This window comes from Lepidochelys kempii, chromosome 4 (genome assembly GCF_965140285.1).
Source record: "Lepidochelys kempii isolate rLepKem1 chromosome 4, rLepKem1.hap1, whole genome shotgun sequence".
Lineage (NCBI taxonomy): Eukaryota > Metazoa > Chordata > Testudines > Cheloniidae > Lepidochelys > Lepidochelys kempii.
In genome coordinates this window covers 139508782-139533394 of record NC_136383.1, presented here as the reverse complement: position 1 = coordinate 139533394, position 24613 = coordinate 139508782, and the positions used below count along the sequence as shown (strand labels likewise).

At 56.7% G+C, this 24613-nt stretch overlaps 1 protein-coding gene across 3 annotated transcripts in view; it reads right to left on the bottom strand.

The window, feature by feature from the left end:
- PAIP2B (poly(A) binding protein interacting protein 2B) overlaps positions 1–6977 on the bottom strand; it is a 43627-nt gene extending 36650 nt beyond the window's left edge. For all 3 annotated transcript variants that reach the window (XM_078852617.1, XM_078852618.1, XM_078852616.1), the window contains exon 1: positions 6857–6977. The gene's annotated coding sequence lies outside the window, so the exon portion shown is untranslated. The remainder of the gene's footprint in view (positions 1–6856) is intronic.
- Between the last annotated feature and the right edge of the window lie 17636 nt (positions 6978–24613).

Sequence of the window (24613 nt, the reverse complement as noted above, 5' to 3'; positions counted from 1 at the left end):
TAGTTAACGTTGACATTTAAGTGTCAAACAGGGGCACGACATACCTTGCAGGGCTGTTGTTTCCAACTGCCTGCAGACATGGGCAGACAGCCCTGCAACAGGTCCCATTTGTGGGTCTCTTTTCACCCAGAAAGCCTAGGACATTTTTAATGAAAGCTTGTGGCACCTTAGAGACTAACCAATTTATCTGAGCATAAGCTGAGCTGTAGCTCACAAAAGCTCATGCTCAAATAAATGGGTTAGTCTCTAAGGTGCCACAAGTCCTCCTTTTCTTTTTGCGAATACAGACTAACACGGCTGCTACTCTGAAACCTGTCATTAATGAAAGCTGTGATTCTGCAGAAACCAGCGAGGCCACCTAAGAAATACTGGTGCGGGGAAACTGAGCGGTAACACCTCAGTCCATCTCCACATACGCCAGCAGACAGTGCAGCGACAAGCTTATCTTCCAGGGTTCTGCCCGAAGCATGCTCTCAGCCGGTGTCACATGAGAAGACAGGCCGAAGCAGGGCTACAGGGCTCTCAGATATACCCCCAAAACTGGACTAAATAAAGGATTTCCATTTAGCACATATAAAACCAGCAATGCCAGAGCCAGTTCAACTTCTCTTCCGAGACTCTATGGCCATCCTTAGGCCCAAGGCTACAGAGCAAGTGCCTTGCAAACATTACCCTCTATGGCTGAGCAAGGGGTGATACCAAGAGGCTCTGGAAGGAGCAGTGTCCACAGGGACCATGATCAGGGCACAGCCGGGCTGAAGGAATAAGACAGTAACATTCTTTGGGGAAGGGAAAGCAAATCTCAAGAGCTCCAAGTGCCTCCTGAGAAGAGGGTGGAGAAAGCCCTTTTACAGGGGGAGCACATCCCTATCAATTCATCAGACCACTGCTAGCTCAGCATAGGGCTGGGTGACAAGTATATTACTTCACTTCTGGGCCTCCCAGAATCAGCACTGGGGAACTTGCGTTATGCGAGAAGCAGCAGGTTACAAACAGATGGCTGCCCAGCAGCCCAGAGAGGATGATCGGGGAGCAGTAGTATTTCCCACCTCCACCCCTGAGTCTGTTAGTCCTGCCCCCAAAAGGCTCAAACTGCAGGGAGATTAAGATTTGGAGGAACCTTCAAGGTGGTTAAAAAGGGATCAAATCATCCTAGAAGATCCATATCCCAGATTGCGAGTTCAAAGGCAGGACTGTCCCTCCTCTCTCCTCCACCAAGAAGGGAGGACACATAACTGCCATGACAGTGCGTCATCCTGTTCCGAGTTTCATCCCTTTTCACCCTAGAGCACAGTTAAAGCCACCAGTGACATGCTACTTCCTCAGGGATCCCACGAGGAATTAATAATATGGGCCGCTTGCTCAGGCCTCTGGCACAGCCAAAGCCAACTGCGCTCGGTTAGAATGTTTAATCAATCGCCGCATCATGCCCAGCGCGCCAGTACACAAGCCCATTCGTGCCGGCTAGGAGAGATGAAAGCAAGAAGAAATTCAAAACTTTTTGACAGCTCCAGACCACAAAGGCCTGGCAAAGAGAAGCAGAACAGACATCGATGCTGTTACCATCCCGGGTGGCTCCCGTTCAGCCACTACAAAAAGAACGTGCCAGGAGAGCAACAGCTCCCGAGACACCCTGGGGGTAAAGAATTAATTAGGTGTTTGTGCCTTAAAGAAATCCTTCCGATTTCTTAAATCTCATGGGGAGTCCATGAGAATCTCTCACAAGTAAGTCACAGAGCGGGAGCCCGGAGAACCCCTGCCTGTCTGTGCCCATCCGCCAGGACCCATACAACCATGGCCCCATCCCCAAAGGTTGTGCAAGGAGACATCATTGCTTTAAGATGATTTTCTTTAGGTACCCAAGCTCACCATGCTCTTGGGACATGCATCCCGTGGGCTACTTGACAGCTCCCTTGCCATTTAATAAACTCCTGGGAGTAGGGGGAAAAGTCCTACACAACATCATCTGCAGGGAGAGTAAGTCAGGGATCTAATCCTACCAGGCCCGGCCCAGGCAAGGGCAGCCAAATCAGGAGCTTCATTCTCCTTCTGTCTGAGGCGCTTACTGTGAGAACCCACTTTGCCAGTTGAACTAGATAAGGATTATGACAACCTCCCCTGTCACTGCGACATCCTAGGGCGACCAGCCCTGTTCGGGGGGAGGGCAGGGGTGGTAGTAAAAGGTCAAGCAGCAAGTAGGTCCCCAAGGAAGAACTCTGGGGCAAGTTCTGGACAGCTCAGCCGAGGGATGCCACGTCCACTCCTGTCCCACCCATTCCCAGTGGCACCTGGGGTCAAGCAGACAGAAAAGGCAACCAAGAGCACACTGAGGAAGAGAACAGGAAGTGTATCCAAGGGAGTCCCCCTGTGTGTGGGGGGGGGCGGGGGGGAACAGATGTAGGGGAGGGCAGACACCAATGGGAATCCCAGGCAGGAGGGCTGGTCCTAGGAGGAAGGGGCAGAGCTCAGTGGAGCGGGCTAGTCCTGGGGAGGTGGGGGTTATCCTGAAAGAAAGTCACAGGGGATGGGGTGGGGTGTTCCATGGAAGGGGCTGTTCCCAGGGGAAGCGGGGGATCCCGATGGGAATCCTGGTCAGGAAGACTGGTCCTAAGGGGCTTTGATGGAGGGAACAGAGCAGAACTCAGCCTGTTTGGGGTGGGGGTGGGGGGGGGTGTTTGAGAATCGGTCCTGGGGAGGACAGAACCCAGAGGAGGGGGGGTAAGTCCCAGCAGGAGCACGATGGAAGGGTCTGCCGGGGGGAGGGAGGGACAGACCCCAAAGGGGGAAAATGGGGGGAGTCCCAGGGGGGCCGGAGTGGTCTCGGTGGCAGGGGGGACAGAGCCCAGAGAAGGGGGGGCATTTCCCAAGGATCCCAATGGGGGGCAGTCCAATGGGGGGGCAGAGCCCTGGAGGCAGGGGAGGAGCGGAGGGGGAGCAGTCCCGGGGGGCAGAGGGGACAGACGTCAGAGAAGGGGGGCATTTCCTGGGGGATCCTGATGGGAAGCGGTCCCAGGGGGAGGCGAGGGGGGAGCAGTCCCGGGGGGGTGGGGAGAGGGCAGAGCCCAGAGCAGGGGGCATTTCCCGGGGGGGGGGGGGTGTCAGAGCCCGGAGCAGGGGGGGCGTTTCCCGGGGGATCCCCGGGGGGGGGGGTCAGAGCCCGGAGCAAGGGGGGGCGTTTCCCGGGGGATCCCCGGGGGGGGGGGGGGTCAGAGCCCGGAGCAGGGGGGGGCGTTTCCCGGGGGATCCCCGGGGGGGGGGGGGTCAGAGCCCGGAGCAGGATCCCCGGGGGGGGGGTCAGAGCCCGGAGCAGGGGGGGCGTTTCCCGGGGGATCCCCGGGGGGGGGGGGTGTCAGAGCCCGGAGCAGGGGGGGCGTTTCCCGGGGGATCCCCGGGGGGGGGGGGGTCAGAGCCCGGAGCAGGGGGGGCGTTTCCCGGGGGATCCCGGGGGGGGGGGGTCAGAGCCCGGAGCAGGGGGGGCGTTTCCCGGGGGATCCCGGGGGGGGGGGGGGGGGTCAGAGCCCGGAGCAGGGGGGGCGTTTCCCGGGGGATCCCCGGGGGGGGGGGGTCAGAGCCCGGAGCAGGGGGGGCGTTTCCCGGGGGATCCCCGGGGGGGGGGTCAGAGCCCGGAGCAGGGGGGGCGTTTCCCGGGGGATCCCCGGGGGGGGGGTCAGAGCCCGGAGCAGGGGGGGCGTTTCCCGGGGGATCCCCGGGGGGGGGGGGGTCAGAGCCCGGAGCAGGGGGGGCGTTTCCCGGGGGATCCCGGGGGGGGGGGTCAGAGCCCGGAGCAGGGGGGGCGTTTCCCGGGGGATCCCCGGGGGGGGGGGGTCAGAGCCCGGAGCGGGGGGGCGTTTCCCGGGGGATCCCCGGGGGGGGGGTCAGAGCCCGGAGCAGGGGGGGCGTTTCCCGGGGGATCCCCGGGGGGGGGGGGCAGAGCCCGGAGCAGGGGGGGCGTTTCCCGGGGGATCCCCGGGGGGGGGGGGCAGAGCCCGGAGCAGGGGGGGCGTTTCCCGGGGGATCCCCGGGGGGGGGGGGCAGAGCCCGGAGCAGGGGGGGCGTTTCCCGGGGGATCCCCGGGGGGGGGGGCAGAGCCCGGAGCAGGGGGGGCGTTTCCCGGGGGATCCCCGGGGGGGGGGGTCAGAGCCCGGAGCAGGGGGGGCGTTTCCCGGGGGATCCCCGGGGGGGGGGGTCAGAGCCCGGAGCAGGGGGGGCGTTTCCCGGGGGGGGGGTCAGAGCCCGGAGCAGTGGGGGCGTTTCCCGGGGGATCCCCGGGGGGGGGGGGTCAGAGCCCGGAGCAGGGGGGGCGTTTCCCGGGGGATCCCCGGGGGGGGGGTCAGAGCCCGGAGCAGGGGGGGCGTTTCCCGGGGGATCCCCGGGGGGGGGTCCAGAGCCCGGAGCAGGGGGGGCGTTTCCCGGGGGATCCCCGGGGGGGGGTCCAGAGCCCGGAGCAGGGGGGGCGTTTCCCGGGGGATCCCCGGGGGGGGGTCCAGAGCCCGGAGCAGGGGGGGCGTTTCCCGGGGGATCCCCGGGGGGGGGGTCAGAGCCCGGAGCAGGGGGGGCGTTTCCCGGGGGGGGGGGGTCAGAGCCCGGAGCAGGGGGGGCGTTTCCCGGGGGATCCCCGGGGGGGGGGGTCAGAGCCCGGAGCAGGGGGGGCGTTTCCCGGGGGATCCCCGGGGGGGGGGGGTCAGAGCCCGGAGCAGGGGGGGCGTTTCCCGGGGGATCCCCGGGGGGGGGGGGGTCAGAGCCCGGAGCAGGGGGGGCGTTTCCCGGGGGATCCCCGGGGGGGGGGGGTCAGAGCCCGGAGCAGGGGGGGCGTTTCCCGGGGGATCCCCGGGGGGGGGGGGTCAGAGCCCGGAGCAGGGGGGGCGTTTCCCGGGGGATCCCCGGGGGGGGGGGGTCAGAGCCCGGAGCAGGGGGGGCGTTTCCCGGGGGATCCCCGGGGGGGGGTCCAGAGCCCGGAGCAGGGGGGGCGTTTCCCGGGGGATCCCCGGGGGGGGGTCCAGAGCCCGGAGCAGGGGGGGCGTTTCCCGGGGGATCCCCGGGGGGGGGGGTCAGAGCCCGGAGCAGGGGGGGCGTTTCCCGGGGGATCCCGGGGGGGGGGGGGGTCAGAGCCCGGAGCAGGGGGGGCGTTTCCCGGGGGATCCCCGGGGGGGGGGGTCAGAGCCCGGAGCAGGGGGGGCGTTTCCCGGGGGATCCCCGGGGGGGGGGTCAGAGCCCGGAGCAGGGGGGGCGTTTCCCGGGGGATCCCCGGGGGGGGGGGGGTCAGAGCCCGGAGCAGGGGGGGCGTTTCCCGGGGGGGGGGGTCAGAGCCCGGAGCAGGGGGGGCGTTTCCCGGGGGGGGGGGGTCAGAGCCCGGAGCAGGGGGGGCGTTTCCCGGGGGGGGGGGGTCAGAGCCCGGAGCAGGGGGGGCGTTTCCCGGGGGATCCCCGGGGGGGGGGGTCAGAGCCCGGAGCAGGGGGGGCGTTTCCCGGGGATCCCCGGGGGGGGGGGTCAGAGCCCGGAGCAGGGGGGGCGTTTCCCGGGGGATCCCAGGGGGGGGGGGTCCAGAGCCCGGAGCAGGGGGGGCGTTTCCCGGGGGATCCCCGGGGGGGGGGTCCAGAGCCCGGAGCAGGGGGGGCGTTTCCCGGGGGATCCCCGGGGGGGGGGTCCAGAGCCCGGAGCAGGGGGGGCGTTTCCCGGGGGATCCCGGGGGGGGGGGTCCAGAGCCCGGAGCAGGGGGGGCGTTTCCCGGGGGATCCCCGGGGGGGGGGGTCCAGAGCCCGGAGCAGGGGGGGCGTTTCCCGGGGGATCCCCGGGGGGGGGGTCCAGAGCCCGGAGCAGGGGGGGCGTTTCCCGGGGGATCCCCGGGGGGGGGGTCCAGAGCCCGGAGCAGGGGGGGCGTTTCCCGGGGGATCCCCGGGGGGGGGTCCAGAGCCCGGAGCAGGGGGGGCGTTTCCCGGGGGATCCCCGGGGGGGGGGGTCCAGAGCCCGGAGCAGGGGGGGCGTTTCCCGGGGGATCCCCGGGGGGGGGGGTCCAGAGCCCGGAGCAGGGGGGGCGTTTCCCGGGGGATCCCCGGGGGGGGGGTCCAGAGCCCGGAGCAGGGGGGGCGTTTCCCGGGGGATCCCCGGGGGGGGGGGTCCAGAGCCCGGATCAGGGGGGGCGTTTCCCGGGGGATCCCCGGGGGGGGGGTCCAGAGCCCGGAGCAGGGGGGGCGTTTCCCGGGGGATCCCCGGGGGGGGGGTCCAGAGCCCGGAGCAGGGGGGGCGTTTCCCGGGGGATCCCCGGGGGGGGGGGTCCAGAGCCCGGAGCAGGGGGGGCGTTTCCCGGGGGATCCCCGGGGGGGGGGGTCCAGAGCCCGGATCAGGGGGGGCGTTTCCCGGGGGATCCCCGGGGGGGGGGTCCAGAGCCCGGAGCAGGGGGGGCGTTTCCCGGGGGATCCCCGGGGGGGGGGTCCAGAGCCCGGAGCAGGGGGGGCGTTTCCCGGGGGATCCCCGGGGGGGGGGGTCCAGAGCCCGGATCAGGGGGGGCGTTTCCCGGGGGATCCCCGGGGGGGGGGTCCAGAGCCCGGAGCAGGGGGGGCGTTTCCCGGGGGATCCCCGGGGGGGGGGGCAGAGCCCGGAGCAGGGGGGCGTTTCCCGGGGGATCCCCGGGGGGGGCAGAGCCCGGAGCAGGGGGGGCGTTTCCCGGGGGAGGGTCAGAGCCCGGAGCAGGGGGGCGTTTCCCGGGGGATCCCCGGGGGGGGGTCAGAGCCCGGAGCAGGGGGGCGTTTCCCGGGGGATCCCCGGGGGGGGGTCAGAGCCCGGAGCAGGGGGGCGTTTCCCGGGGGGTTCCCGGGGGGGGCTGGGGGACCGGGACCCCTCTCTCCCGCGCGGTACCCACCTGGCCGGGCTCCACCTGCGCCGCAGGGGCCTCTCCGCTCGCCGAGGCCGCACACGCTGCTCCGCTGCCACACGCACACCACTGCCCGCAGGCGCTCCGCTGGCTCCGCAGGCTGGCCCCGCGCCCCATTGGCTGAGGTGCCTGTCACTCGCCCAGCTCTGCTGCCCGAGGGCCCGCCCCCTCTTCTCCATTGGTCGCGACGCGCACACACATTCGCCCCATTGGACTACGTGGCTGTCGAACCGTCCGCCCCCCTGAGCCCCACCCTCTCCGGCCCTGTCCCGCCTCTCCATTGCCTCCTGGGGGCAGCCTCTTGCATCCCATTGCTCGGAACGTGCCCCGCCCCGCTCCCTCGGAGCCGGCCTCTTATCCTCATCAGGCCGCCTCACCCATACTCCACTCTCTATTGGCCTAGAAGCCTGTCACTCTATCGGCCTTTCCCAAATCCCGCCTCCAGAGCTATTTCATTGGTCCTTTTCGCCACTGCTCCACCTGTGCAGTCAAGGGAAAAGAGGCATATGGGCGGTGTTTATTGGACGATGGTCGATTCCACGATTGACTAGCTCAACGCGTCTCCCACGTGGGGCTAGGGGACGGGATTCTTGGGGAGGGTGGGGGAAACGAGTTTATACCGGAACGCCTCCATCGCCTAAGACGTAGTCTGATTGGATGAAGCAGCTGTCGCTCAACGTTGCACATGGCCAATCAGAGGAGGGATTACAGGGCGAGGGCTCCGCCAGCGGAGCTGAGTTTTGTTTCGAGGCCGGTGATTAGGGGAGAAGGGGCGGGAGGGGGGAATCCGTCGGCGTCCAGTGGCCGCGGGCCGTGTGGAGAGTGAGGCGTTGGGGGGGGGGGCCAACGTCCGGCCGTTGCGGGTCCCGCTCCAGCCCCTCCCCCAGCCCCCTCAGGCTCAGCGCCCGGCCGCCCTCCCGCCCCGGGGCTGCAGCGGGGCGCTGATGGCCGGCCGGGCGCTGTCCGCCTCCCCCTGAGGTGGCCGCACAGAGCCCGCCGGGGGCGCGCTGCCGGGGCCCGTCGGCGGCGGCGCCCGCGGGTGTTGGGCAGCATCGGCCCCTTCACGGTGGGGCTCGCAGGGCTGGCCGGTGACCTCCAGAGGTCCCCTGGGCCCGTCCCCTGCACGCCTGGCGGGACTGAGGCTTAGCTAGCTCAGGGCCCCCCCCCCCACTTTAACAACCTGCGAACCCCCTCCTAAAAACCAGCCTTTCCAGGGAGTCTCTCCTTGGCCTGAGTATGAACTGGGAAAGCAGGAGCCCTGCAAGGGGCTGACATTTGCTTTTATGGCCCGCTGATTACACGCGATTCGTTATCACGGTATTTTTATCACACTGGTGCAAACGCCAAGATCTCGCTTTGGTAGCTTGTATCCCTTTGAATCAGGCTGTTGTAAGACCAGGCTCCTGTCTTTCACCAGGGAGTAGCGGCGGTGGAGCAGCAGGGAGTTAAGAAGCCAACTCGGAGAGTTCCTCCCACGCAAGCACTCGGGTCTTGAGCAGGCCCGGCAAACAGCGCCCATCAGAACAAAGCTTAAGCTTGGTCTGCGTCGCCATTTAAAAAACAATCCTAGCTGCCTCGTTAATTTTAAAAACAGGAAAAAATATCCACCTCCCTTTCCATTTCTTGTAAGAAGTCTCGAAGTTTAAATCTCCTCAGGGTGATAGATATGTTTGCTTTGGTCTGCTTAGCTCTTGGAAGTCCGGGGCCTCCAGGCTGCTGGCCCCGTGCTGCCCAGGGTCCCTAGGGACAGCTCTGTCCACCATTAAGGAATTTTTTCCCAAGAACCCCTTGTAACATTTCACAAACCCCCAGAAGTTCATGAACCCCACTTTGGGCACCACTGATCTAGACCATCTCTGACAGGTGTTTGTCCAACCTGCTGTTAAAAATCTCCAATGATGGAGATTCCACATCCTCCCTAGGCAATTTATTCCAGAGCTTAACCACCCTGAGAGTTAGGAAGTTTTCCCCTAATGTCTAACATAAACCCCCCTTGTTGCAATTTAAGCCTATTGCTTCTTGTCCAATCCTCAGAGGTTAAGAAGAATAATTATTTTCCCTCCTCCTTCTAAGGATTGTGAAGAAAAAACTGCAGAAAGGATCTAATAGCAAGAGAAACACAGGAGGAGGAGAACTTTATCTAGAGGTGCAGATCAAAGGTTTGCTTAAGTACATTTGGGGGAGAAAGGAGACACATGGGCTCCTGTCAGAGTAATAGCCGTGTTAGTCTGTATTCGCAAAAAGAAAAGGAGTACTTGTGGCACCTTAGAGACTAACCCATTTATTTGAGCATAAGCTTTCGTGTGCTACAACATGGGCTCCTGTCACTAAGCAAGACAAAGGAAAGCACTTTTGCTTTATGAAAAAAGGGGTCTGGTTGAAAATGTTGGAGAGAACTTTGGGTGAGAGAAAACTTCTTTAGACATGAGAGTAACTTGTTAGTTTGGTGTCAAGTATCAGAGGGGTAGCCATGTTAGTCTGTATCCAACGGAGTGGTGGGACCCTAAAGACTGACAGATTTATTTGGGCAGATTTATTTAGTTGTTAGTTAGGTTTAGGCTTTGGAAACTAGGTTATGATTTTATTTACATTTTACCATTTGTTTCCACTATTCTTACTCTGTCACTGCCAACAAATACATGTGGACAAAGACACTGTGTGTGTTGCTGTCACTAGAATCTCTGTTCTTTGATAATAAACTTATCCTTGTTTTCACTCTAGAACTAGCTCAGTGCCCTAGTGTTAAGCAAAGTGCTGGTCATAAGCTAAATTTTACAAGCTGGTGGGCACAGTCCCTTTGGGAACAGCAGGCCTGGTTGTTCTGGGAGTGTGCAGGGGAGAAGGGGGCTGGACGCAGCAGAGAATGCTGTGTGCCTGTCGTTATCTGTAGAGAGAGGGAGGCCTAGAAGGCCGTGCTTGTGGTTCCAGAGGCTGGTGGTTTCAGGAAGCAGCAGACACAAATGAGACTACTTCACATGAAGGGCAGATGGTGGTGAGGTACTTGGTACCCCTGGGGAGTGTCACAAGCACCTGGAGCCCACTCCAGGCATAGGGAGCACCCAGCCGCCATAAGCACCCCCAATCTCTGCTCCAGCTTTAGGGAACACTGATTGCACATGGGACCCTCCAGCCCCTGGCCTAGAGAGCACCCAGCCTCCCGGGGCCCCTAGCCCCTGCTCAAGGCCTAGTGGACCCCTAGCCCTGATGTGCATTAACATCCTCCTCTCCCCCACCCCATTTCAGGCTTAGGAATTACCCATGGGTCCCAAGCCCCACACCAGGCTGAGGGTGACACTAGCCTCAGAGAGCACCAGACCTAGATGGGCACTGACTTCCTACATTAGCCCCAAGTTGTCCCCAGCCAGCCCACCAGCCTCTGAGGTCACCCACTCCCACCACCAAGGGTTCCTCCTCCCCTTCCCCCAACCACCCACTCAAGGGTACACTGGCCCCAGGGAATACCCAGCTCTCACAGCAGGCCTAGGATGCCCTCCCTTCACACACTAGCCTCTGCGGGTATCCAGCCCACACCTGCAATGGTGGTATTTTATATCCACTTTCTCCTTGTGTAAATGATGAGCCAAGGTGCAGGAGCTCTGATAAGTTTATGGTCTACAGCTCAGCTCCTGCAACCACTTATGAGCATGCTTAATTTCACATACAGGAGTAGTATAAAGTTAACTGTGTGCATGAGTGTTGGCTGGATTGGGGACTAGTGAGTGACTTCTGCTCTACAGTCCGAAGCAGAATGGTAGAGGTCCCTTATACATAATATTATGCTGCAAGGTGTTAATGATCACCATCAAGCTGATAGGCATTTTAGACACCTCTCATTCCAGCTAAATTGAAGATGCAAATAAGCTCCTTTATATAGTGATCGCTGTAAACAATAAGAAGCCACCACCCAAGGCACTGGGGCCCATGGCAAGACCTGAGCAAGAGCTGGGGGACTGATTGTAATCAAATGCTGGGACATTGATTGGTTGCAGCGGTGTGTGTCCATGTGTGTGTTAGAGCCAGGGGAAAGCAATCAGGAAACAGAGAGAGCTAGAAGACAGACAGACAGAAAGAAAAGCAGTGGTGAGTGTGGCTATGAGAGGGAACTGAGAGAGAACTCTGGAACACAGGACTGGCTGGGAAAGGCAGGCTTGGAAATTGTGAGCTAGGGAACTGCCTGCGGTTGTTTGTTCCTACTGCATTCAGGGAACCACGACTTTGGGTACATGCTGTGTAAATAAACAGGCTTGCACCAAAGGAATACCTGATTTGTACCAATATCTCATCCTAACAGAAACAACCTGATAAGGCTGCAAATATTTGGCTAACTGCTCAGATCAAGGGCAACACTATTTTAACCTCCTATAATGTAACAAGATTCTTATTTTCCACGTATATGCCCCAAATCCTGTTTTGAATCTTACTGAACTCTTGACCTCAATTATATCTTGTGGTAAGGAGTTCCGCTGGCTAATCGTGTATTCTGTAAAAGAAGTCCCCGTTCAGCAGAAACAAGGAATTTGTTTTGACTCAGCCCACTGTCGCTACGGCAGAGCCATTCATACTTCACCATGATCTGAGGACTTAAATAGCTCAGACATAGGTGAGAGGTTTTTTGCAGGAGTGGGTGGGTGAACTTCTGTGGCCTGCGTTGTGCAGGAGATCAGACTAGATGATCATAATGGTCCCTTCTGACCTTAGTATCTATGAATCTAAGTGTTTATCTATTTACCTTATCTGGTCAGAGGAGAGACTGATTTGGATGAACTGAATATCCCCCAACACAAACAGTGCTGATTAATTATAATATATCCTTCATCTTTTTAAAAAAATACACAGGCAATTAAGTGTAAAGAACTAGCGTGAAGGTAATGGTAAGGTCAGTCTAAGTGCTCAAAAATCAGGAAACACCAGAAATGGAGGTCACTCCCGAAGCACGCATTTGGCTTCAGTGAACCCGGAGAAGGCTGTATTTCCTACTGTGCTTTTCTTCTTTAACGAGACATATTGGCATTTTATTTAACTGCCCTTCCCCAGCTCAAGGTGCTGCTGAGCCCCTACAATTCACAGGAGGTGCTCAGCAGCTCCGAGGGTCAGTTCGCAGGGGCTTGTGGGCAGCATGCAATTGGTGCTTGCAAGGTGCTTTCAAAACACAAAGCACCAGTGAAGTGCTAAGTAATCATACTTCTTTAATTATTAGTACTTAACTTTCTGTGTGCCTGCAAAAAATTGACAATGAGTAGGCTGTTGGTGCGCTGAGCCCTGACCATCTTGCTGACCTGTTTTTCTGTGTGCGCTCCAGTCTGTCTGTATCCTGTTGTCTCTTGTCCTGTACTTAGATTGCAAGCTCTGCCCTCTGTTAGTTCTGTTTGTACAACTCCTAGCACAGCAAAGTCCAGCTCCTCAAGCAACACCCAGGGAAAGGACAGTTCCTAGCACTCAGCTTTCTCCAAAGCCTAGTGGTTTAATTAGAGCCAGCACAAACTGCACCCCCCAGAGGGCAGTGTTTGAACTTGGAGCTGATTATTATTATAAATGTTTATTCTTATATGTTTCCTGATTGCTACCAGTATGCTGGGTGATGTCCAATGCCAAGAGAAAACCATGTGCCCTGTCCCAAGGGGCTAATTAGACAGACACTCCAGTCCAGACACATGATATACAGGAGACATCTTGCTGCCTCTCTATGGAGCGGTACTGTCTCCTGAATTGGACAGAATAACACAGCTAAAATATCCAGCTTCCCTGGGTGGGCCCTGTGCAGCTGATGGAGCAGGATATGGGCAGCAGAGTTACCCAGGCCTGCACCGTCCCAGGTGTACAGAGGTAGGACAGGAACTGCAATGCTGTGGAGAAAGGGGAGCAATGGAGCAGCAGGTGCTTATAAAGGAGTGTGTGGGGAGGAGTCCCTTCATAGATTTTAAGGCCAGAAAGGATCATTAGTAAGTTTAACCTTCTGTCTAGCACAGGCCAGAGAGTTTCATCCAGTTACCACTTTATTGAGCCCAATAACTTGTGTTTGGCCAAAACATCTTCCAGAAAGGCAGCCAGTGTGTATCGAACATCAAGAGATGGAGAACCCACCACTTCTCCTGGGAGTTTGTTCCAATGGCTAATCACCCTCCCTGCTGAAAACCAGAGCCTTATTTCTAGTTTGACTATGTGTGGCTTCAGCTTCCAGCTGCTGGTTCATGTTCTGCCTTTCTCCAAAAAGAGCCCACATGGTCCAGGTGTTCGCTCCCTGTGACGGTACTTAGACACTGTGGTCAAGTCATCTTTTTGAGAAGCTACACAGATTGAGCTCTTTAAGTCTCTCATTGTCGGGCATTTTCTCCAGCCCTCAAATCATTCTGGTGGCTCTTTTCTGCACTCTCTCCAATTTGTCAACATCAGTCTTAAAATGTAGACCCCAGAACTGGATGCAGTATTCCAGTTTCAGTCACCCCAGTGCTACATGCCAAGGAAATATCACTTCCCTGCTTCTACTCCTCTGTTTATACAGGTCAGGATTTTGGCCACAGCATTGCACTGATCCTATGGATCATAGAGATCAACAGGACTGGGGGAGGTACCATGACTCCTTCCCCAGGAGTCACTGTCCAGGAAGGGTACCTCACTGAGTTTCCCCCACTTTACTTCCTCTTGCTGGCTCTTCCATGGGGATCCTGTGAAGCTCGAGTGTGAGTACCAACCTCAGGGCAGACTGTTAAAACCCAGGGCACAACCTGCAAACTGGTTGAGTTCTACACTTAGATTTCATGGGCATTCCTGCACTTTGTGGGGGAGTCTTTCCAGCAACATGCAGCCATGGGATCTTTGAGGAGTTTGTCGTTCATCCAGCACCATAACCAGAGACACGGGCTGTGTTGTAAGAATAATCAGCAGCCAAATGGGATTGTCACTGTGCCGCAAACAGGTACTGTGAATTGCACAGGGAATCCATCCAGTGTATCCATCATCTCTGTAGCTGTTCATATTGCACCCATTGGGCACTGGAACAAAGATCAAGCGGCAGAAAGCTCACTTGATCTAAAGGAGACTCCCCATTAGCTGTTTGCAGTACAGTACATGGGCTCTGACACTACATACTGCTTGGTCCATGACCTTCTGTAAACAGGCACAGAAGCTGCAGAGAAGCACAGGCTGCATTGAGAGATTTGCTAGGGACAGGTGCAGGGACACTGAGGGTAGGAGATGGCCAGCGAGGAGAGGATCAGCTCCCTTGCTTCTCTGGGGAGGGCAAGTTATTGGCTCAAGATAGTTTTAAAAAAAGAAAAACTTATCTGAGCATGAGCACCTGTCACACACTGAGCCTCTCCCAGCCAGCCCAGAGCCCCTCTCTGGGCAGCCAGCCTTACCGGATTGACAGGCAGCTGCTCCTGGGGCAGCACCTTCCACGGAGGGTTAAGAGGACCCTGAAGCAAGAACTCTCGGAGAACAGAGAGCCCCTTGTCTGGAGGAGCTGCAGAGCTGAAACTTCCCTTGCCTGCCAAAGCGGGGGAAGAAAGGAAGGGTGCTCTACTGGGAAAGCAGCCTCGTGTTTACAGCTTGTGGGATACAGAGATTGAGACTGGGCCACTGCCAAGGGCAGCCGGGCTGCTTGGAGTCCAGGTGCTACAGGGAGTCTCCTGGCCGGTCAGGGCTACAGGGATCCTTTCAGAGTCCTTCCCTTCGCCCGAGACAGAGGACATTTCTGGAGGGGGGTCCCCATTGGACACATCCATCTCCAATCCCCCGAGGGAGCGAGGCAGTGGTGGCTTTCAGATTCTTTGCTCTCACTGGTGGATTGATGCTTGGGGGGCTGCCGGAGGGCAAAGGGGAATTCATGTGGGGGCTGTCCCCTCAGCTGATTGCCAACGAGCGGCAGGGAAAAGGAAGTGTCCCAGGGATGCGCCGGGCGACCCGCTAGAGCCACGTCTTGGATGGGAAAATGCAGCCCGGTGACAGAGCGGTGGGCAGCCAGGGAGTCGTGAGCAAAGACAAGAGGGCAAAGGGCATGGAGCCCCGCAGCCAGCTGCCCTTGGACCCTCTCAGACGGTAAGTGCTGCTCCCTCCTGCACAGGAGAGGAACTGTTCCCCCTCAGGGAAAAGGGACACACTGAGAGCCCCCAAACCAGTAATGCGCAGGGACCCAGTCTCTGCGGCTACTCATCTATTTCCTATAGCACCACTGCTACAGGATCTGCCCACCTGAATCTGCGGTAGAGTCCTGTGGCACCTCCTCGACTAACAGACGTATTGGAGCATGAGCTTTGGTGGGTGAATACCCACTTCCTTGGATGCATGGAGTGGAAATTTCCAGAGGCAGGTATAAATATACAAGCAAGAATCGGGCTAGGGATAACGAGGTTAGTTCAATCAGGGAGCATGAGGTCCTCTTCTAGCAGTTGAACACCTCACTACATGCATCCGATGAAGTGGGTAGTCACCCATGAAAGCTTATGCTCCAATACGTCTGTTAGTCTATAAGGTGCCACAGGACTCTTTGCCGCTTTTACCGATCCAGACTAACACGGCTACCCCTCTGATGCTTGCCATCTGAATCTGTTCCTCCCCAGGGCACCTTTTTCTCTGTGTGCTGGGGAGAAGGGCTGGTTACTTCTGGACATCATCCCTCAGCCCGACCCCATGGCCCCAAGCTCAGGGACCATCCTGGGGACCCAGTCTCTGTCATCCGCTCAGGGCTGGGGGAGGCAGGTTACAGCCTGTGAGCCAAACCAGCCCCACTGGGGGTTATTCAGGAAGTGCCAGCAGGTTCCACTACAGGAGACTCCTCCAGTGGTGAGGGGCAGGATCTCAGCAGCCAAGGAGACAGGCAGTGGCTTTGCCCTCTGAAGCTGTGCACGCCCCGAGACCATCCCCACAGAAGGCAAGGGTGTTATGTAGAGGAGTGGTGGCTCCATGCTGTTCCCAGCTCCCTTCCCACTCCCCGTGTGGAGCCCAGCTATGATGCACTCCTATGAAATCCCTGCTGCTCAGCGATGGAGGGAGGGGCAGGCAGCAGGATCAGCCCCTTGGGGAATCCCCAGGGGCTTGGAGGAGGAGGATGCTATGAAGAGCAGCCCGCTGCCCACAGCAATACAGCTCCAGCTACCCGGAAGGGGCTGCCCTGCAGGGAGCCCAGGTTCAAATCCCACCACGACCAATTTCTGCAGAGACACGCCCCTTCCCCACCCTGGGCCAGCTTCCCCAAGTCTGCATCACCCCCAGCCGAGCTATGGGGGGTGCCAGCTGAGCAGTGCCCGCAGCCCAGCAGCACCAGAGGGTTAGCAGAGGACACAAGCAGCTATTGCCACAGGCCACATAGTGCTCTTGTTCCTGGGTAGGTCGCAGTCCCCTCTCATGTTGTCATGGAGCCCAGGGTCTTGGAAGCCAATTAGCTGCACGGCTACCATTCATTCCTCCCCACACCCAGGGACTTAGAAACACACCAGCCTACCCCTGGGACAAACCTGGGAATCTGCCATACCCCACTGCCGAATTGTACCCCTGAGCTAAAGGGGCACCTCAACTGGCTTCCCTCTAGAGCTGCAGGAGAGCCCATGGCCACACCCATCAACCAAGCTGGGGAACCCCTGGCTGCGTGAACAGCTGGGACCTCCCTCCTGAGCAGGCTAGTGCTAGGGGACTTGCCTTCAAACCCACAGCCTCAGCTGTGCCAGGGGGCCCCCTAGGGGAAGACTAAGGTACAGAGGGGATGATATTGAATGTGGGGCAAATTGAGCTCTTCCCCTTGGGGAGAGTCACATGAACCCTTCCACCTCTTTGTGGGACAGGACGAACAGCAGTGGAATCTCTTTAGCAAACCCCACTTACCGCTGGGAGGGGTTACACGGAGGAAAGTGCTCTTCTCCTGTGGACCCCTTATCTGCCCAGCGGGCCTCAGGCAGGCTGGCACTCTAATCAGGGATAGCCACAGTTATCCAAGTCCCCGGTTGTATAAAGGTTGGGGTCTTCCCTGAATCCTCTGTCCCACTGTGCATGTGTGTCCTAGGGGGAGCGGAGCAAAGAATTTTGAGGAGATTTTTTTATGATGATTTAAGATGGCCCTTTTTCCCAAACTGACTTTTTTAAAGGTGTTTTTTATTTTCATTTCCCCCCCAAAACATTTTCTGTTCTTTTTTGACAAAACCCCCACCTGAAACGCTTTCAGGTTTCGGTTTTTCTTTTCTGATATTTTTTCCCTCCTTCTCTCTCTCTTTTTTATTGGCAAAATGGGAAAAGGGGGATGGGGGAGAAAAACGGAACATTTTCAAAACCAGAAATTTTCTATAAAAAGTTGGGGGAAAAAATATTGCATAAACCAAACCTGCAGAATGCACATTATTTCAATGTTCTCAGAATATTTTTAAACAATCATTACTCTTTTTTTTTTTACCCATTCTGGTGTTTGGTGTGTAAAAAGCAGCTCTGTTCCTTAGATTGTAAGGTCTGTGGGGCAGGGACTGTCTTTTTGTTCTGTGTTTGTACAGCACCTAGCACAGTAGGGTCTTGGCCCATAGCCAGGGCTCCTAGACACAATAGGAATGCAAATGAATAATAATAATGAACAGTGCTCAGAATTGTGGCTGGAGAGCCTTCTCGGGACGAGTTCACCAGCTAACAGGGCTTCGCCCCAAACTGCATCCAATTGCTAATCTGTAATTTGCCTGTACAGTTTTATGCCCATGCAATCCCACTGAACTAACACATAACACTGACTGGAGTAATGCAGCAGTGACTCAGATTTAACTCAGTCATCAATGTGTGTAGCAGCGGGAGGTCAGCGCTGCTTGAGTGCAAATTATGGAGCCATTCTCCCAAACCTCCCTTCTGCAGTGCACACACAACCATGCGCATGCTGCGGAGGGACGGAGCATTCCCAGAGAGCTGAAGGAATGTTTTATGCCCTTCAGTGCTCCTGGGTAGTTCAGGGTGTTCTGACCTCCAGTCTCCTGGAATCCTCGCCAGCTGTTTTAGGCTTAAAGAGCCTCTATTTACAACCCTTCTTCCCCTGTGTGTTTTCGGTCCAGAGGGGAGGGGCTGATCTTGTGAAGTCCCTTCAGTGGGGGAAGAGGCTGTTGGGCTGAGATGGTTGTGGGGGACCAATCCTGAATGTTGCTGCTCCCCTTGGACCTGACTCTGTTCTCATTTACACTGATTTTACACCTGGGCCTCTCTAGTGATATCAGCGGAGTTACTCCTGAATCACATCAGATTCTGGCCCATTGACTAAAAAAGTCGAAACAGGGAACCAACGTGGTATATGGATTAGATCAAGGAACTGGGAGCCAGGACTCCTGGGTTCTGTAGCCGGCCATGCTGCTGACTCAGGGCCCAGCTGCTCCCCCCTCCTCCCTGAATCTGGTTGGAAGCTATTTAGGTGTTCAGTGTCACAACACCTACATGATGTGGGAGCCTAAATCTCATTTGCAAAAGGCATTTAGGAGTCTAAATTCCTGGAGTCTGGGCCAAGGTCTGCACCTGTTTTGGTCATTAGCGATCCCAAGACACTATTCACAAGAGCAGGATTGCTAACCCCAGGATCTTGATCAGTTCACAGTTAGAGAAACCAGCGCCGGGTGAGTGGTGCAGACTCTATTTTGCTTCCTAAAAACCCCTTTGAAGTTTCAGTCAGAAACAGTGTTCTTCACTGCTTTTGCTAACCCATTGTGCTCTGTTGAACAGCTGCTATCTTTTAACCAGAGGTGACTGCATTTTAGTGTTGGGTGTTCCAGGTTGTAAAGTTCTTGCAGCTATTTTAGAGATGAACAGCACAATAGAAAGATGATATTTCCTTAGTCATTTTCTCTCTCTCTATCTCAAGTATCTATCTGACGCCCATCAATAGCATCAGAGCGCCTCACACTTTTTAATACATTTCTCCTCCCAGCTCCCTGTGAAGCAGAGACATGCTATTATCCCCATCGTACAGATGAGAAACCGAGGAACAGAGAGGCTAAGTGACTTGCCCAGGGTCACACAGGCAGAGTCTGTTGCAGAGCAGGGATTTGAACCCAGGTCCCAGGCTAGCACCCTAATCACTGAACCATCTGTCTTCCCACCGGCAAATTATCTGAGACAGTTAATTACCCTTTTGCCTCCTGGTGCAAGTCTGTCTCCTGGTGCAAGTCTCCTGGTGCAGAGACTCAGTGTGAGAAGCTGACAGTATAAATCCTCAAGAATCCCAGCACCCTTGGGACAGGAGATGCTCTCCATATGGAGCTTGGCCTCATTCCCCTGCTCTCTTTGGAACAAGGCAGTAATTGACCAGGGGGAGCGGGGTGGAATGAGGAAGTGGGAGGCAGGACAGAGAGGGGAAAACATTACAACACGTCCAGTCTCCTAAATGTGAGTCATGTACGCTGGCAAGGAGAGGAGACAGCACATTGGGAAGTCCAGAGCTGCCCGTGCCTGGTTTTGGAGCTGGACGACTTGGTTAGGAAGAAATTGTAATAGGAGCGTGCTGCTCCAGGAAGGTGACAATCCCCAGCTGTGGCTCTCCCCAGCCGTCTCTAACTGTCTGAAACTGCATCACAGGGACAAATTAACTCTGAACCTACGAGCTGCCTGACGGCTCCATTTATGGCTGAGAATACCGCCCTGCAATACGCCAGCTAAAAATAGCTCCTGGCAAGGGGGAGAAGCATGCGGACCAGTTACATAGCTTAACTAACACGCCACTGCCTACCCTCAGCTCAGGATGGAGGATCCTAGCCAGGACTTACCTTCCTGGTCTTCAGCCCCCTATCAAAAATGCATTGGGAACCATACTCACAATTCTCTTGTTCCTGTTACAGACCACAGATCTCTGCTGCTTGAGTCTCCAAAGGGCTACATTAGAAACAGGTTTCCGATGAATGGGTCGAATGTGTTGGCTGGGTGGGAGATTCTTTCGGGAACATACACGGGGGAGGGTGGTAAAGGCCAGAGTGCCCTGAATTAGTCCAGAGAATCAGCAATTTCCTCCCTGCCACAGAATCCGCCCAAGTGGTAGACGGATGGAATTTTAAATATGGCCTAAGTGTTTTCCTTGTCCCAGCCCCAGCCTTGCCTCTGTTTCTGGACTCAGGCCCTAACGCCAGTGGCTCCCTCCGAGTCCCTCAAGCCTGGAGGCATTTTGCTTGGCTCTAGTCAAAGGAATGAGCTGGGAATATCGGGTTTCCCACTGCACTGTTAAAGCGGCTTCATTATTTATTAAAACCCAAGGATTTTTAGCTAGGGGCTTGTTTCTCTTCTTGGGGTGAGGGTGGTTAAATCCCTGCTCGGAGCAGGATTATTCTGCCTGACCTGTGGAATGGGAGTGTGGCCTAGTGGATTGTGCATTGGCCTAGCACTCAGGAGACCTGGGTTCTAGTCCCCTCTGCTGTGTGACTTAGGCAAGTTACGGCCCCTCTCTGTGCCTCTGCTTCCCCTTTCAACCTGTGTCTGTCTTCTCTCCTTAGATCTTGGGCACAGGGACTTTCCTTCCCTTTGTGTCTATATAGCACAACAGGGCCCCCATCTCAGCTGGGGCCTCTAGTAGTTACTGAAATAGAACTCATAATAATTCCCCTGGATACTACCTATTGTCTATACAGCAAGGGCCCCAGACACTGCAATCTGGCTGTTGGCACATGCGGTGGATTTTGACCGACTGCTTTTTCATGATCTATTTCTGTTTTCCTGCAACCTCAGAAGAAGCACAGAAGAAGCAGCCTGCTACCATTCTGCTCCCCAAACGAGCAGGTACTGATGTAGCACCGTCCCCCGAGGTGTGGCAGCAGCAGGAGGGCCCACATCTGGAACCTCTGGGCCTTACAGCAGGAGCCTTTACTCGCTGAGCTAAACAATGCCACGAGCCGAGCCTGGCGCAGGCTCACCAGCCTCAGTGTATGGCCCCACTGCCACAAGAGGGGGACAAAGCACCACACTGACAGGGTGGGTGAGACCGAGGCAGCAGCAGCTCCAAGCTCTAAACTAGCTGCAGTCTGCTTCTGCGTGCAGCACAGCCCTCCAGCGCGGTCTAGTGGTCCCCTCTCCACCAGCCTGTGTGACACAGCAGGGCCTGCTTGCCGGCACAGTCCCCCAGACCACGCCCTGGCAGCTTACATCAACCTCGCTGTGCGTGTGTCCTCACTTCCATTTGGCTCCCACCGACAAAAGTGCCCCACTTACGCCAGCTTACTACCACCACCTCCCTGAGCGGCCTAGACCCACGGTCAATGCAGCGCAAGGGCCGACGCCGTGTTACTCATGTTGGCTGTTACTGTCCTCCAGCAGCCGGCCCACAATGCCCCACATGGACTGCTCTGGTCACCAGTGTGAACTCCACTGGTCAGGGAGACCAGGAGTCCCCCTCCCCTGCCTTAAAGCCCTGCAACATTTTGAATTCCCTTTCCTGGTTGCCCAGCTTGCCGAGCACACCTAGCAGCTCTCCATTGTTCAGTGCAGCTGCCCGGGCCGGCTACCTACTCCAGATACGCTCCAGCCTGGAGTAGACAGGAGATATCGGCTCTCCTGGGCCTGTGGGGAGAAGAGGCTGTGCAGGCCCAGCTACAGACCAGCCGTAGAAACGTGGACACCTACGAGCAGATTGCTCAGGGGATGCAGGAGAAGGGCTACGACAGGGACCAGCAGCAGGGCCACGTGAAAGCCAAGGAGCTGCAGTAGGCAGACCAGAAGGCCCGGGAGGCCACCAATTGATCCGGTGCCGAGCCACAGACCAGCTGGTTTTACAAAAAGCTGCACGCCATGATCAAAGGAGACCCTGACCCCACCCCCACTAGCATCATGGATCCCTCCAAGGAACCCGACTCACAGGCCCCTGTTATGAATAGCGAAGAGGAGCAGGTGGACAATGAGGAAGAGGAGGAGTGTGGGGGACAGGAGACCAGGGGAATCCAGCTGCTCAGCATGCCAGGAACTGTTCTTAACTTCACTGCAGTCCCACCAGTCGAGCAGGGAGGAGTCAGATTCAGGGGAAGGAAACTACTAAGTGTGTAGTTTAATTTTAAACAGGAATGCTCTCCCTCCCCCAAAGTAGCAGGACACATCTTTTGACTCATTAATTGACTCATGCCAGGAGAGGGAGAGGTACGATTGAGCGAGGTAGAGTGCTAACTGCTTTTCATTCCCCTCTAGAGCTAGGTAGGGAAAACCAGGCAGAGTAGTTTGTTTATGTGTACAGGGAAGTCCCGTGAATCCTCTGGAGAGATCTCGATGAAACTGTCAGGGAGGCACTTTGCAGCCCTCTGCCGAAGGTTTCTGGGGAGGGCCGCCTTATTCCTTCTGCCACAGTAGGATACTTTCCTATGCCACTCAGGGATAACTTCAGCAGGCACCATGGCAGCACACAGGCTAGCAGCGTGCAGACCTGGGGGGCTTCGGGATGCCAGCAGCAGCTGTGTTCTCTCTGCTTTTGTCACCCTCAGGAGTGAGACATCAGCTAAAATCCCTACTGGCTGTTGGAAATAGTGCCAGTATTCAGTGCCATTGCCCTGTACTACTAGAATCATGGAACCAAGCAATTGCCTTCTCATTCCCGCCCCCCTAGGGCCACGCTCACCGGGGCTGGTGCAGTGTCTGGTGCCATGCACAAGCAATCCCAAGCAGAAGTGAGAAGGTAGTGCTTACAGCTTTCAAGGAGCAAGGGGAGTGAGTTCAGCCTACATGTCACTTTCCAGAGTGAGAACACTGGCAGTGGTACCCGAGTGTGTTGTATCTGCAACTGCTGTCGTCGCAGCCTTCAGGGGCTCCCCCTCCAAACCCACCGAGCACCTGAGCCGGGTAAGAAGCTGAAAGAAGAGGACTTGGGATGACATGTTCCAGGAAATCCTGCAAGCCAGTGCTGCATCGGACAGTGAGCACAGAGCCTGGAGGACTAACATTGCAGACATCCTGGAGAAGGAAAGTGTGGAGAGGAGAAAGGCGCAGGAGTCCCGATGTAAGCAGTGTCAGGATGAGCTCCACCCTGACATCTGGTGGTGAGGTGTGGCAAGTTGTGGAAAAGAACTTCAGGGGCCAATCTCATTTGCATAGGCACACCCACCCCGCCTACAATGAGGCCATAGTTGCCCAAATGGTCACTTTGGCTGCTGTGGGATCCCCAGTGTCTCTGTTATTGGGGCAGGAAGAATAAATTGTTGTTACCCTGATTATGGGAACTGTGCTTGGAACTGTACTTGGCCTTTTGTTAGGATGGAGGGACTCACCATCAACTAAGTGGCACTCGCTAGGCAAGGGTCATGGGTTCCAAAACCCTGTGAATTGAGAGAGGTTGGGGACAAGTATTAATATTTGGTGGCATAGACCCCTTGGTGAGGGCCTTACATGCTAATTGCACGTCCTCCTCTCTCCACTGGGGAATATCAGAGCTAATTTTGATTTCATTAGAAGTCTAGTTACAGGCGCTGAGCTCACTTTGGGCTGACAGTACACCAGCACTGAGGCTCCCCTACTACAAGCTGAATTCACCAAAGAGCTGAACTGACTAAGAGCTGAAATCACTGAGCGTTGTGTTAAGTAGTGGGGGAGCCTGAAGATATAGTGTGGAGCAGTTTGCGGGAGGGCTGGAGTGCCTTGTGGACAGGCTGGTGGAGCAGTTCGTGGGACGGCGGGAGCTACTTGTGGGCCGCGGAGCAGAGCTGAGCGAAGGAGTTTGTGGGGCGGCTGGCGGAGCGAAGGCCTATGGAGCTGTGGGGCGGTCAGCTTCAGATCATGTAAGGTGCCTCTTACCCCCGTCCCATCTCCACCCAGGTTGGGAGGTGAAGCTCCGCAGATAAACTTTCAAACTCTGGGGCTGCCCTGACCAGGGACAGAGACTTTTGGGTCATTGGACTTTTGGGACTTTGGGTGATTTGGGGTTGCTGGACTCAAGAACCAAAGGGAAAGGGGCATGCCCCAATTTGCTTGGAGTGGGTTTTTTTGCTCATGGGTTGTGTTATGAATCCTGTTGGTGTTTCCCCAACATAATGCTACATTGTTTCTCTCTGTTATTAAAAGGCTTTTTGCTACACTCAGACTATGTACTTGCGAGAGGGGAAGTATTGCCTCTTGGAGGCGCCCAGCGGGGGTGGTATATATTTGTCCCAGGTCACTGGGTGGGGGCTCGAGCCGGTTTGCACTGTGTTATTGGAATGGAACCCCTAGATATTGAACCCGGCCCTTGTTGCTGCCAACTCTGACGGGCAGAAGGGTTACACCAGCAGAAAAAGGAGAGGGAGAGGCACCAGGGTGTAATGAAGCTTCTCGGGCAGCAGACAGATGCTGCAGACTCTAGTGGACCTGCAGGTTCAAGACTCCCAGGCTCACCTCCCTCTGCAACCCACTGAGAACTCAGTATCAGGACCTCCCTGGATCCCCCAACCTTCCACATCACATCAGGGATGGCTGCACTGCCCGTACCACTCCACCTTGGGGGTCACTGAAGACAACCAGAGCTTCCCATTCACAGGTCAGCATAAGCCAGGGTTGGTGTATGTGAAGCTGAAATGGACGAGTGTTCTTTCCCCTTCATTAGTTCTGTTCTCTTAATTATTAAATTTTAAATGCAGTTTTCGAATTGCCTGGGAGGAGGGTTGAACAGATTGTTACAGAATAAAATTCTATTATTTGGAATACAATTCGTCTTTATTAATTCACAACGTATGCTGGCTAGTGCTTAGTAGTTCTGAAAGTGACCAGTTACCTGTTACTGCAGAGTCTCACTCACAACTCATAAGACCATTCACAAACAACATTAATAGATGCATTAACAATGATATATTCCTGCATATACAGCAGTCACCA